The sequence below is a fragment of the Bidens hawaiensis genome, unplaced genomic scaffold (assembly GCF_021521415.1).
Source record: "Bidens hawaiensis isolate Kalapana, Puna unplaced genomic scaffold, B.hawaiensis_p1.1 tig00000697_1, whole genome shotgun sequence".
Lineage (NCBI taxonomy): Eukaryota > Viridiplantae > Streptophyta > Magnoliopsida > Asterales > Asteraceae > Bidens > Bidens hawaiensis.
The window spans coordinates 3,052,477-3,066,630 of NW_027491041.1; the positions used below are offsets into that span (position 1 = coordinate 3,052,477).

The following is a 14,154-nucleotide window of genomic DNA, read 5'->3' on the forward strand; positions in this document are numbered from 1 at the left end:
ATAAATGATAACGATGGTCATATTAATAAATTAATATATTTATTTATTCTTACATGGCATACCACTCTCTTCATGTGTAAAGGGGTGTTAAATGGAAGATGGGTTAAAATGTTAACGGGCTTTAAAATTCTTTACACACATAATGATTTAAGAATTGATTTCACATTAAATAAAGAGAGGTAAATGTGTGTGTGGGTGTGGGGGGGGGGGGGGGGGGGTGGAACTATTTTCTTCGGGTGAAATGGAGTAAAGTAAATGATGTGATGCCTACATGAAGTTAAGAAGCGTGAATGTATACCTCATGGCCTAACTAAGACAATTAGCGTCTAACTTTTGTTCATAAACTTAGATATTAGTCACAAGCCGAAGAATGTTTACAATAAACCATGTCCTGTCGAAACACCACATTTGTGCCTCATTTAAACATAAATGAAAAACTAGATTAAATAAAAACTAATAGCCGTTGGCATCTTTCACGCAAAATAAAACACAAATTTATTGATAACATCCTCTAAAGGGAACTAATTAACTTCTTGAAATCATTACCAAAAACTCTTTTAAGGTTTTTTAACTACCCGCAGGTAGTGTGTCTTCAAAGAGCTTTCAAGAGCTGACTTATCATCAAGTGGAAAGAAAAACGGATACAATTCATACCTAATAATGTAACAGCTACTAAATATAACCCGACACCCTTTCTTGTTGTCACAAAAATCTGGCCGAGAGCCGTCGCTAAACACTGTCCGCACGAAAGCGACGACAAGTCTCTAGTACATTGAGCCAATGCGTAAAGCGTCACAAAATCCGACAACTTAGTCTCCCCAGTCCCAACCCGTTTGCTACCTGGGCCCGCAGCTAATGTATTTACCCGATACATAAGCGCCCCAAGTGCATTATTAAAATTTTTTGGGTCCGTCACGTTTTCAACATTAGCGTAAATCAATCTATACCCGGTATCAGCTTGGCAAAAAAAGTTTTTGGTGTCGTACCTTATGAAGCAATACTCATACCATAGCCGAGCATCGACTCGGTCAGGGCAGATTGTTTTTATTTCTTTTGCGGCTGTTTCGAGGCTACTTGAGCATTCTTCGATGGGCACGTCTCCTCGGCATTGGGCTAGCCCAAAGACTTGGGTTTGGCCCGTGCCAAGTGAGATCGCACTGTAGCCTGATTTGGAGGCGGTTTGGACCAGTTTGGCTAGAGCCGAGTCGATGTTCTATCGGCTTCCTTTTTGAAAATAATTATAGTAAAATAATAATTCATTTTGTGACCAAACTAAGCCACCAACAAAGGTTAACATTTGGCCGCCACTAGCCAGCAGTGCTATCTCAGACGTCATATTTTAGACACTGTCTTGGTAAGAGTCTACAATATTAAAGGAAAAAAGTTATCTCGAAAGCCCGTAATTGTTAAATATTAAATTTATCTATAATATATATAAACGAAAACCCTAAAATCCTACGTGTCGCGATGTGGTCGCTCCCCCTTTTTATGGAAGCCACCAGATTGCTTGATTTTTAAATGGAGGCCTCTCATTGATTTAACCCAAATTCTTGGGTATAGGTCTTACCAAAACCAGATAACTCTTAAACGGGTTATAACATCTCATTAAATTAAAAATTAATCTTACCAAATATTTGATATGAAAATCCTATAAAATAGGGATATACTAAAATTTAATATCCAATTTAAAAAGAAAAAGATATCTATAATATATATAAACGAAAACCCTAAAATCCTACGTGTCGTGATGTGGTCGCTCCCCCATTTTATGGAAGCCACCACATTGCTTGATTTTTAAATGGAGGCCTCTCATTGATTTAACCCATACCAAAACCAGATAGCTCTTAACCGGGTTATAACATCTTATTAAATTAAAAATTAATCTTACCAATTATTTGATATGAAAATCCTATAAAATAAGGATTTACTAAAATTTAATATCCAATTTAAAAAAGAGAAAGATATTATTTATAATTAATAAACATTTTTATAGTAAAAAACATAAGAGGGTCATGGGTCACCAAATCCAGATAGCTTTTAAACAGTTTATAACATATCATTTATTTATGAAAGTTTTTCATCATCAAACCCTGAGTATATTATTAACTTTCTTACAATAAAAAAATTAAAATCCAAAAAATAAATATAAAAAAATGAAAAATGTAAAACAACCATTCTCTAAAGCTATCAGATTACTTTATTTGTAAATGAAGGCTTCTCACGCATTTGACTCGAATTCACGGGTAAATGTCTCACTAAACCCAGATAGTCTTAAACGGGCTATAACATCTTATTATATTAAAAAAAATAATCTCATCAAATATTTGATATGAAAATCCTATAAAATAGGAATATACTAAAAATTAATATCCTATTTTATTTTTAAAAAAGATATTATTTATAATTAAGAAACAATTTTATAATAAAGAAAATAAACGGGTAATGTGTATCACCAAACCAAGATAGCTTTTAAACCGGATTATAACATATCATTTATTTGTAAAACCATTTCATCATCAAACCTTAAGAATATTAATTATTAACTTTCTTACAATAAATAAAATTAAAATCCAAATATACATATATAAATATTAAAAACGAATAATGTAAAACAACCCCCGTAATGCGGGGGATAAAATCTAGTTATTTATAATTAATAAACAATTTTATAATAAAAAACATAAGCGGGTCATGGGTCACCAAATCCAGATAGCTTTTAAACAGGTTATGACATATCATTTATTTATGAAACTCTTTCATCATCAAACCCTAAGTATATTATTAACTTTCTTACAATAAAGAAAATTAAAATCCAAAAAATAAATATTAAAAAACGAAAAATGTAAAACAACCATTCTCTCAAGCTATCAGATTGCTTTATTTGTAAATGAAGGCTTCTCACGCATTTGACCCGAATTCATGGGAAACACATATAGCTTTTAAACGGGTTATAACATCTCATTATATTAAAAAATAATCTCATCAAATATTTGATATGAAAATCCTATAAATAGAGATATACTAAAAATTAATATCCTATTTTATCTAAAAAAAATATCATTTATAATTAAGAAACAATTTTATAATAAAGAAAATAAACGGGTAATGGGTATCACCAAACCCAGATAGCTTTTAAACCGGATTATAACATATTATTTATTTTTGAAACCATTTCATCATCAAACCTCAAGTATATTAATTATTAACTTTTTACAATAAATAAAATTAAAATCCAAATATACATTATAAATATTAAAAACGAATAATGTAAAACAACCCCCGTAATACGGGGGACAAAATCTAGTATTATATATATAAGTTTGTTTTAACACAAAAGCCTATAAAATAATTTACATGATATTTATATTTTTACAATTTCAAATTTTGATTTACGAAATTAATTATGAAATAAAATTTAGAACATGATATATGGTACAATCTTAACATGTTTTGAAGACATGACCAAACCGGGTCATATACATGGAAATCACCTAAAGTACTCACACCAAAGTACTCTTTGAAAACGGGTCAAGCTATCGTCATGAAAAGAAATTAAGAATATTTAGGGCGCATTAACATGCCCAGTATACAAGCCTTGCCAAGGAAACATGCAATTATAAACAGAAAGCGGTCTTGTTTACTCGCATTGAACCAAAGTCTTTATAGTATTTTCTCATCACAAAAATTCTGTATTGATTCTCATAGCAGAGGATGGTTATATGAAAATCAGATACATTTCAATCGGTTGTGACATAGTCTCGAATTCTTAGATTGTTTTTGAGAATGACAATTGACATACTCTCTAAATCTTCTCTTAGTTACTCTTTTTATTACCAGAAAACATAAACCCTCATTGCTTGAAAAGTCAAATAAAAAGGTATGAACTATAGGAGGAAGCATCAAATACAAAATAGTTTTTTTGTGAGAAAAATAAAAAGCAATCAAAAAATGACACATGACATACCCTTAAAATTTAATGAAGGTTATTTTAGTAATTGGCATCCAAAGAAATTTATACTCTAGACTATAATCAAGGAAATATACTTTTAAGTTTTTAACTGATTTGTGGTTTTAGATTATTTTCGTGAGCATATTACCAACAAACTTCGTGAGAAAAAAAAAACCTTGGTGGTTTTCAATTTCTTTTCCAATTATATTGTATGCCATCTTGAACAAGTGCTTTTTTTTAAAACTTTTTTTCCGTACTCACTTATCCTTTGGATTTATTTTAAAAAAAATATATTTATTTTTCATTATTTAAATGTGTTGTAACAAAATTAGCACTTTTTTGAAATTATAATCGTGTTGTTATCATAAGACGCTTGTGATGCCATGAAACCAAGATTACTTTTATTTACTAGTAGTGTTGTTATTAGTATATATCAATGTTATTATTACCAACACTCGTGCAATTATTTTAACTTAATAGCAATTCTTTGGAATTCTAATTTGTGTTGTTATCGTAAGGCATATGTGTTGTTATGAAACAGCCTAATAGCACATGAGTGTGGGTAATAAAAGCATTGATGTGCATACTAATAATGAAAGGCCCCGTTACCGGTAGCCCTACTTTCGTGTTGGATTTACTCATAAACGCAGTTCTAAATATCAGAGTTAATTAAAACATTCGCTGAATATGAAAGCTTTCATAAAACTTTTCATAACAAAACACGTATTGTCTTAAAACATCATTTTGTCTTTCAAAATTAACGAAACATTAAACTTAAACGTCTTGAGTCTTTCGATGCCAGCCTCTTATTCGGTGCCACGTGTATCCTCAAGCGAGCTGCCTCATCCTACTCACCTGCGTGCATACTAAAAGTCAGCTACGCTGAGTGAGTTCTAGTTAATCACATAATCATACAATACCTTTTTACATTTCATACTTAACCTCTTAACTTTCTTTCATACACACATAATTGCATATACTTTTATTTTTACCTTCATACTTTCTTTACATACATAATCATACGTTTTAAAGAGCCTTTCGCCCTATAACCTCACAGATATTATAAGGGTCTGGTCCCTAACATCACAGATATTATAAGGGTCTGGTCCCTAACATCACAGATATTATAAGGGTCTGGTCCCTAACATCACAGATATTATAAGGGTCTGGTCCCTAACATCACAGATATTATAAGGGTCTGGTCCCTCTTTCCTCGAATATTAGTAGGGTTCGGTTCCCTAGTTCTCGAATATTAGTAGGGTTCGATTCCCTCTTCGTTACCATACAACCATACATCATACCTCGAGTATTATTAGGGCCGGTACCCTCTTCGTAACCATACAACCATCCTTTCATTCTTTTATTAACTTTATCACATTTATACACATAAGCATACATATCATACTTACCTTATACTTAGCGTTACAACCTGACAGTACGTGCAATATCCGAAGATCGTTCACGTACCGTCAAGCCATCATTCATACATATCACATTATTCACATAAGGCATACACTTATCTCTTAGGATAAGCGTATTAACAAACATATCGAGTATGCACATAGCCCCGAAAACATAACACATAAATGGGGCTAGAAACTCACCTGAACACGGTTACGTTCACCGTTAATCGTAATCCCTTTCTTCAGTTGTGCACGGCTGACTGTATAACAAGTATACGTATCAATTAACTATCACTACTCATATCATCTTTATAGTCTTAACTACTACCCACAACGAACGGGGGTCCGGGGGCAGTCATCAGGCGAACTTAGCTTTGGGCGAAGTTAAACCTTAGGCGAACTTAGCTTTGCAGGCGAAGTTGTCATCAGGCGAACTTAGCTTTAGGCGAAGTTAACCCTTAGGCGAACTTAGCTTTGCAGGCGAAGTTGTCATCAGGCGAACTTAGCTTTAGGCGAAGTTAAAACCTTAGGCGAACTTAGCTTTAGGCGAAGTTAACCCTTAGGCGAACTTAGCTTTAGGCGAAGTTGTCATCAGGCGAACTTAGCTTTGCAGGCGAAGTTCATCAGGCGAACTTAGCTTGCAGGCGAAGTTGTCGGCTGCAGCTACTGTTCGTTCTTAAATCCTTCGTTTCTTAACCAAATAACTCGATTTAGGTATCCACGTAATCGTCTGACCAGCGCCTACAAACCCCAACCATCAAATCGGCCTAACATCGATGTTTAAGGGGTGCGATTTAGGCATATAGGTTACGGGTTCTTTTAGGTTAACAATTAACCTATCAAATGCTAATCAATTCCAGTAATATTTGCTGTTTTAGGTTCGTTTATAACAAACTAACACAGATCTATGATTTCCCAAATCAAACAGAACCTATACGAACGATTTCTAACTATAAACGTACCTTGAACGAGTCGAACTACGAACCCGGTTAAGCCTTGATGTTGTTTTGGTCCGTCACGACGTTCCAGCACCAACAAGCTCTGGTTTTCGCCTTCGGATCTTGGTTCGGGTTATAAGATGGTGTTGTGTGTGTTTTGGTGGTGTATCGAATATGTGAGAATGAGGGTTAATTGGTGATTAATGGTATTTATATTTAGGGATCATGGGCTTAAGCCCATGGACTCTCCTTCCTTCTTTCATAACCCAAGTCCATAACCCATATCCATTACCCAACACTAGCCTGACCCATACCAACTCCTATTCTATTTATTTATTTCCCGATAACCCGAGTAAACTTTCCCTCTATTATTAAGTAATACAATTAATATTATTTTGGAAATTTCGGGATGTTACAAATAACAACACTAAACTAGCAATTTTTTGGATTTCTAACCGTGTTGTTATCGTAAGGCATATGTACTGTTATGAAAACAACATTTTTTTTATTTACTAGAGTGTTGTTATTAGTGTGTGTATGTGTGTATGTCAGTGTTATTATTACCAACACCTTGGTGCTGTTATGATAAACGCTTAATGATGTTAGAAAGAAAAATGTTGTTATTTATAAAGCGATATACTTATATTTAGTGCTAATATTTTATTTTTACATACCGCTATTAGTATTTTATGTTTTAAGGGTAAAAGATTATGGATTTAAATATGTTATTATTATATTTATGTTTATAAATGAAAAAATTTTTAATTATTTGGCATAATAATTAGATTTTGCAAGGGAATCTTTTTTAATACTGTCTCAAACTTTTGCAAGTGACTGTGGTTAAGTTTTTAAATTAATTAAACACTGATTTCGTAAAATAAAAGAGGAATTAAATCTTTGCGATATTTTGAGGGTTTCCCGTAATAAAACAATACACATTTACTTTCATACCCTTTACATTAGTTTTAAACACTAGTTAATTAGATGTCATGAGTTAAAAATATCTTATCTATAGAAAAAAAGGACGGATGGCTAAGATTTATTCTTACTATTCTCACAATACTTGCTATTTCTACCGTATCCATCCCCACATAAAATAAGTTGTCATAAATGGGGCAGTTGAATAGTTTGCGAATATCAATGTGACACAAGTCGTGCAAGAATTAAGAATGTTTCATTGAGGTGACTTTGTGTCTTAGGAACCTCTAGAAGATGGTGAATAAAATGTGAAAAGTCACATTAAAGATACGCAGAGCTAGGGGTGTAAACGAGTCAACTCAAGCCTGAGCTCGATTAGAAGTATGAGAGTTTGAGATCAAGCTTAGCTTGTTTTGAGCTCTTTTTTTAAAGATCGAGCTCGGCTTGTTTTGAGCTCTTTTTTTAAAAATCAAGCTCAGCTCATGAGTTGTTTTTTCAAGCTCAGACTCGGCTTATTTATTATTTATCAATTAATTTATATACATTTTTATTACTTTATATATATATGGAGAAAAACTTTAAGCGAGCCTAAGCTTGGCTCGAGCTCGTTTACTTTGGTGCCTTAAACGAGCCAAAGCTTAGCTTGAGCTCGACTGTGAATTGTTAACTTAATTAACGCATAGAAGTCCAAAAGATGTCAAACTTAATAATACACAAGGCTTGTTGTAAAGCTCGTTTAGGCTCCGACGAGCCTAAACGAGCTTTACATACAAGGCTCGAGCTCGGGCTCGGCTTGTTTCAAGTTTCTTTATCGACCCGAGCTCGAGGTACGCACAAGTTAAATTCGCTAGTTTTTAGCATTAACTTTACTCATTTCATTCCAATATACAAATGGTTCTTTTATTTATTTTATTAACTTGAGTCGGATCCCATTTACTTGATGCAACTTAGCCCGACCCACTATGGCTACTTGTACATGCAATGGAATTGTACCTGAATTTTATTAGTAATCTATTTGGTTCGTAAATAAAAGTTTGGAATTTGAATTTGAAACTTATCTTTCATGTCTAATCTGTCTAATATACGAGACGTGTTCGAGGTGACCATTTTGGCATGTTAAATGGGTTGCGTCCTTTGTTACATGTTTAACACGTTACCTGTTTAATTGAATTAAGTAGGCGTGCCAACCTGTTTCGTCATATAGTTTGATAAGCACGCAATTTAGTTTTTCCTTTTTCTTCTTTTGTCCTTAGATAATAGAGTAAACACAAACGTTTTATTCTTAATTTTTAATTTTTAAATAATTTAGTAATAGTATACAAAAATTGATTTATCATTTGCTTAAGAATTGCATACTGGTTCTAGTTGAATTGGTTATCGGGAGCTGCTATTTAGACACCCTCTCATCCTTTAAAGAGGGTGTATGTAAAAGAAAAAATGTGTATAAAATAGATGTATAAATAGCAAAGAGGGTGTCTGAATAGACAAAGCCTTATCATAATACTTAGACGGCTTGCTTCCTGCAAATTTTGCATTTCTGTCCAGTATATGACGCATATGGCCTAAAACTAATTCAGTGGGCTTTGTAATTGATTAGCCCAACATATACATATAGTCGGCCCAACCAGACATGTAAAAAAAATTTCCAACTGCATTCTAAAATCCAACATATAAAATATAAATCGGCCCAGCCTGATCCCAAAGCCCGAAGGCAAATCACCAATTCACCATCCAAACCTTTTTTAATAAATTAATTATAATACAAACGTGTGAAGAATGAGTGGAGGGTCATTCTCACAACGCAAAGTTGAGGAAAGAATGGAGAGGCGTGCCTTTCTCGCTCACCATTTAAGCACCATCACTCTTTTTACATGTATAACACATAGCCTTTCAAGTTGCAAAAACAACTTATTTAGATAAAATGTGTTATACTTAAGTTTTAAACGTTTCTAGATTATAGTCAATATATTTATCAAACAAGTTACAAATCATGCTAAGATTAATATCAATAATTATAATATTCTTGCTCTAAATATATAACAACGAATGAAGCAGATAGATTACGTACGTTGTATTAATCAAACATAAGTTATAACCAAAACGTTCTTTGTTTCTATCGTACCCAAATCAACACAAGACAAAATTCACCAAATTTGAAGAAGTGAGAAATCCAATATGTTCTTCGTCCGTCTTTGTCCCTAACACCATTCCCATCACGTTGTTTATTCCAAAGAACAATACAATAACAAGCATCTATATAATATATATTTCTTCAAACACAGCCAATATATTGTTCAACCGGATAACACCGGCAACCGGATGGACCAAATATTCCAAAAACATCATTACCTAATAACGAGACTCCAAATTTATTATCCTACTAAAGGTACAATTAGTAATTAATTATTAGCCCTATAATACGTAACCGTAACCCTTAAACTTTCGTTTCTATTTACGTTACATTTTGTGACACTCACCTACTGCCACGTCATCCTCTTCTCAACATTATAACCCGTATAACAACATCAAAGCTTTAGAAACCTTATTTTCCATTTTTTTATCGTTAACTCATACACTTATCTACTGCCACTTTTAAACCAGATACTAATTAACTTCCCATGACGTCCTCTTTGTTTATTCTCACACTCGTGTTACTAGTAATCTCATTGTCACATGCCCAACCTATGTGCGCGAGTCAGAAATTCACTAACGGGAAACAATACGACCGATGTGTCGACTTGCCTCAATTGGGTTCATATCTCCATTGGTCGCTAGATACGAAAAAAGACACGGTGGATATTGTTTGTTTTTATCACGCCACCAGCAACTCCCAACGGATGGATATCATGGGGAATCAACCCGACGGGCGAAGGAATGGTGGGATCACAATCTTTGATCGGTTATAAAGGCGGAAACGGGTTAATGGTTGTGGGCACGTACAATATAAGTTCGTATGATGGTATAGTGAAAGGGAAATTGGATTTTGACGTGACGGATTTAAAAGGGGAGGATTCGGATGGCGTGATGAGGATATTTGCGACAGTTTGGTTGTCGGAAAACGGGCAGACGACTGTGAATCAGGTGTGGCAGGTGGGAGGATCGGTGACGGAGAAGGGTGTCCCGGCACGACATGCTTTTCAACCGGGGAATTTGGGGTCTAAAGGTATTTTGAACTTGTTGAGTGGTGAGATTTCTGGTGTCGGGAGTTCGACAACAAAAAAGAGAAATGTAAGTATGCTTTATAGTTTAACCCATTCAAGTTTTTAAAAATATAACTTTAAATAAATTTTTTTTTGATAAATATACTTACAATTTAGATTAATTCCCCACTAATCCCAAATTTTCAATTTTGTATTTTGTGGTGTGGATTTCGTAAATCATTAGGAATTTGATTACAACAATATTATATGGTTAACCATAATAATGTTATAATTTTGTTACACTATTAATTATCTACTTATCACATTCATACTAATCTATGAAACATGTTACTAACAGCCCTCAGTTACAACACAACAACCTGCTTATACTTATCAAACATGTATGACTCATTTTAAAAAACAGGTCAAATGGGTCGTATGAGATTGACCTGAATTTATGTTTACATGGGTTATGGTTAGAAATCTTTGACATGATTAAATGGGTCGGGTTTAAGTTGTAACTATCAACCCGACACAATTGGCAGCCACTATACCTTTATACATTGAAATATGATTCATTGTCTAAAATAGTTCATAGAGATGATATGAATAGTGGCACTCTTAATTATTATAAATAAAATTCCACTTTTTTTTGTTGGTAAAGATAAGTCTGACATAAAAGTAATTCCATATACCATTAACTTGCATTTACGTCGTTTAAAAACAATTTGCAAAACTTTGATTTGGATAAAAGTTAGTAAATTCTTCATTCGACAAACAGAGTTTCTTTCCATTAAGGAAAATGAAAGTTATAACTAAAATTGGTCGCATTGTCAACACATATTATTATCGAACAAGGTTGTTTAGATTATTGAAATTCAATTTGTCTAATTGAATCATATATTTGGTTATAATTTTTTAAATATTGAGGAACACTTTTTCATGTTAAACTAACAAATTTTAGTAACTTCATAAGTGAATTTAATTGTTTATTATTGTTCAGATTCATGGGATTCTGAATGCAGTGAGTTGGGGTATTCTTTTTCCGGTGGGGATAATGATGGCTAGATACCTCAGAACTTTTCCAGCAGCAGATCCTGCATGGTTTTACCTACATGGGTCCTTGCAAGTTTCTGCTTATGCCATTGGGTTTACCGGCTGGGTAACCGGATTAAAGCTCGGAAGTGAATCCAAAGGTGTCAAATATTCCAGTCACCGCAATATTGGAATCACTCTCTTCTGTCTTGCAACACTCCAGGTAAAACTAAAACTCCCAAAAGAGTTCTTTAATTACTTTCCTTTTTAAAAGAGTTATGTGTAGAATGATTTTGATGATCATCATATTGTTCAAAATCTTGTCTTTCTAAGTAGTAAAATAGTGTCCCCGGCTTTGTTATGTAGGAGAGGTGTCAATTTCGAGCATGATACAAAATAAAAATTTTTTGGATGATCATATATAACTCTTTGTGTTCGGGTTGGCCTTTTTTTGTATCATATGTTGGTCACTCGATTGTGCAGATTAGTATGTTTAACATGTTTAATTAAACAGGGTTACAAATTGACCCACCAACCAAGAACAACCCATTTAACCTATTTATTATAATCTAACAACTTGTTTAACTCGTTTAGTTAAATGGACCGTGTTCTGTTACACACATTTTAAGTATGTTCGGGTTGTATACGTGTAAAAGCATTAATCTTAAATCATACACACTTTATATCATGTAAACCGAACAAGACCTTTTAACCCATATATGTGAACGTGCCAAACGGGTTGGCATGTAGTAATTAAGTTGTAAATTGTTAATCGAGTTGGTGGGTTGTTTAAAATGTGTTAAGTGGATTGATCTATTTTATTAAACATGTTAAACGTGTCAATTGGAACATGACTTATATAATTAAATAGGCCAATTCCCGAACACAACCCGTTTATTAAGCATGGTAGATATGATAACCTAAAACCTTATCATTTTCATTTGATGTTTTGTCGTATTTTGGGTCTTCAAATTGATATTTTTAACACAAATAAATATATGGATCATGTCTGGGTTCAACGACTCAACCAACCAACCCAACACAATTGATGATGCGTCATACCGGGTTCTTTTCTTACCAACTTGGGTGTGTTTTATATAGGTTTTCGCATTGTTCTTGAGACCGAAAAAGGAGCACAAGATAAGATTTTATTGGAACATATACCATCACGGAACTGGGTATGTAGTGATTATTCTTTGCATCTTGAATGTGTTTAAGGGTCTTGAGATTTTATCACCTTCAGGCAAATGGAAATTATCCTACATAATCATAATATCTTCTTTAGGTGTTATTGCTTTGGTTTTAGAAGCATTTACATGGATTATTGTGTTGAAAAGGAAGTCCGTGAAGGTTACTAAACCCAATGGCAATGGTGACGCTAGACGACAGTCATTGACACCTTAACTGAAACACCCATTTTGTTTCTACCATTATGGTTCATTCATTATTTTTTGTAACATGAACGATGATGTTTTGTGTTTTTTAACTTTTAAGGAGCTATTAGTTTTTCTCGTGTACGATAAATCATTCTACGTACAATGTTTTTTTATTGTTGATATATTGTTCATACTTTTGGGGTTATGTTTTTTAAAGTCAAATAAAAATGTTGTTTTGGATGTTATGCATCTTAGTTGCATGATAGTGCATTAGTTGGTATGGTTTGGAAGGAAGTTAACTCTTTGATTTATTTATTAGCAACCACGATGGGTGAGTGTTTTTAGGCTTCCCATTGTAGATTATGCGAATGTTCATGTTTGGCTACTTGTTCATTGTAGATTATGTGAATATTCATGTTTGGCTACTTGTTTATATCGCGAAACAAGTCAAGATTTGACCGAACTATACTGAATGCATGCCCTTTACAGTTAAGTATATTCGGTTCGTTAAGAAGCTCCTTTGTAACGCATAACATGAAGTATGATGATATTTTAATAACCTTTTGGGATGAGTTTAATCCTCTAGATTCTTGAATATGGATTATCTCACTTAACATCATATATTATCTTTAGTAAACAGGGGTGTTTGGGATTCTTTATTTTACCTTCTTATGACTTGTTTAAGTCATAAGTTACAGAGTTGTAACTTATGATTTATACACTCACAAAACTTAATTTTTCTAAACACCTTATATCTTATAACCTATAAGTTATAAGGAGTTATAAGTTATAAGGAGGTAAAATAAAGAATTCCAAACACCCCGGAGACTTGTTTCTCGTTTAAAAGTAGCATGAAAAATCCATGTGCCTATTAAGCATATTAGTATCTTCAAAAGTATTGATTAAGAAATGGGCTTTTATGTTGTAAAAACAGGTAACATTTATCCTTTTCAATTCTTTACTTAACATGTCATGGTTGTGTTTGTAATATTTTTCTAATATCTTTTTTTGTTTATTTTTCTTGCAAATATGATTGAGCTTGTAATATGGAGTTCGTTTCATAGAAGTCTGGTGGGCTTGTTTATTGGGCTGGAGCTATTAGGCTGATGGGCTTCCAGGGGCTTTGTTTCATGATTCAAGGCCCATGCTTTTTTGATATAAAACAAGCTGTGCGTGGTTTCTTCTGCAACGGATATGAATTTTCTTTCTTTCTCTCAAAAGTGTATCATCTCCAAATTAGGAATTTATCATATTCTTTTGATCCTAGTTTTTCGAGAGTTCTTGTTCAGATCAGCGTGTTGGTGATTTGTATTTCTTATGTATTTTTGAGAGTTTGGTAGTTCATGCTTGATTTCAAGTTGTATTGTATTATTCTTTTTGAAGTAATAAGAGATT

General features: G+C 33.3%; 2 pseudogenes across 1 annotated transcript; one reads left to right on the forward strand and one right to left on the reverse strand.

The window, feature by feature from the left end:
* Nucleotides 1-539: 539 nt before the first annotated feature.
* Nucleotides 540-1,336, reverse strand: LOC143531505 (cysteine-rich repeat secretory protein 55 pseudogene; annotated as a pseudogene).
* Nucleotides 1,337-9,826: 8,490 nt separating this feature from the next.
* Nucleotides 9,827-12,787, forward strand: LOC143531399 (cytochrome b561 and DOMON domain-containing protein At3g25290-like; annotated as a pseudogene). Its single transcript, XR_013135018.1, has 3 exons — nucleotides 9,827-10,436; nucleotides 11,352-11,606; nucleotides 12,485-12,787. The product of XR_013135018.1 is annotated as a cytochrome b561 and DOMON domain-containing protein At3g25290-like (transcript).
* The last annotated feature ends 1,367 nt before the right edge of the window (nucleotides 12,788-14,154 follow it).